Consider the following 1,097-nt stretch of genomic DNA (forward strand, 5'->3'; position numbering starts at 1 on the left):
GGGGAATATCTTTAAGTCTTGAAGGTAAGCAAAAATTTATTAGGACACAGAAAGTAATAATGATAAAAGGAAGAATTCATAAATTAGGCTTTACCAAAATTTAAAAAACTTCTGTTTCTCTACACACCCAAGTAAGAAAACGAATAGTCAGGAGAAAAAAAATATAAATACACACACACACACAGAGAAAAGATTAGAATTCAGGATATTTAAAAACTTCTTACAACTCAACAGTTAAAAAAAAATCCTTCCCCCCAAAAGAGGAAAGATTTAAAAAGACACTTCACAAAAGAAGATACGTGAATAGCTAATAAATACATCAAACATGCTCAACATCATTAACATGGAAATGCAAATTAAAACTACAATGAAATATCACTCTTCATCTACCAAATGACTAGAAATAAGAAGACTGACAACATTAAATATTGGTGAGGATGTGGAGCAACCAAAGCTCTAATAAATTCTTGATTAAAGTATAATATAGTAGAATCATTAAAAAAGAATAAATCTGATAATTTCTGGGACACCTGGATGGCTCAGTCATTTAAGCATCTGCCTTCGGCTCAGATTATGATTCCAGAGTCCTCCCTGCCCAGCAGGGAGTCTGCTTATACCTCTCCCTCTGCCCCTTTACCCCCACTCATGCTCTCTATCTAATAAAATCTTTAAAAAAATAATCTGATAATTTCTTTTTTTTAATTTTTTTTAAATTTTATTATTTATTTGACAGAAAGAGATCACAAGTAGGCAGAGAGGCAGGCAGAAAGAGAGGGGGAAGCAGGCTCCCTGCTGAGCAGAGAGCCCGATGTGGGGCTCGGTCACAGGACCCTAAGATCATGACCCGAGCCACCCAGGCACCGCAATCTGATAATTTCTTATAAAATCAAACATACATCTACCCTATGACCTAGCAATTCCATTCAATTTAAATCTTAAAAAATTTTTAAAATTTTAAAATTTTTAAAAAGGTCCACAAAACGACTTAAACAAAAATGTTCATAGAAACCTTATTTATAACAGAAAAAAAAAAAGCAGATACAACACAAAAGCCCATCAAAAGGAGAATGGATAAACCAACTGTGACTTATTCAAAC

The sequence above is a fragment of the Mustela putorius genome, unplaced genomic scaffold (genome assembly GCF_011764305.1).
Source record: "Mustela putorius furo isolate JIRA1106 unplaced genomic scaffold, ASM1176430v1.1 tig00000788_pilon_pilon_pilon, whole genome shotgun sequence".
NCBI classification, from domain to species: Eukaryota; Metazoa; Chordata; class Mammalia; order Carnivora; family Mustelidae; genus Mustela; species Mustela putorius.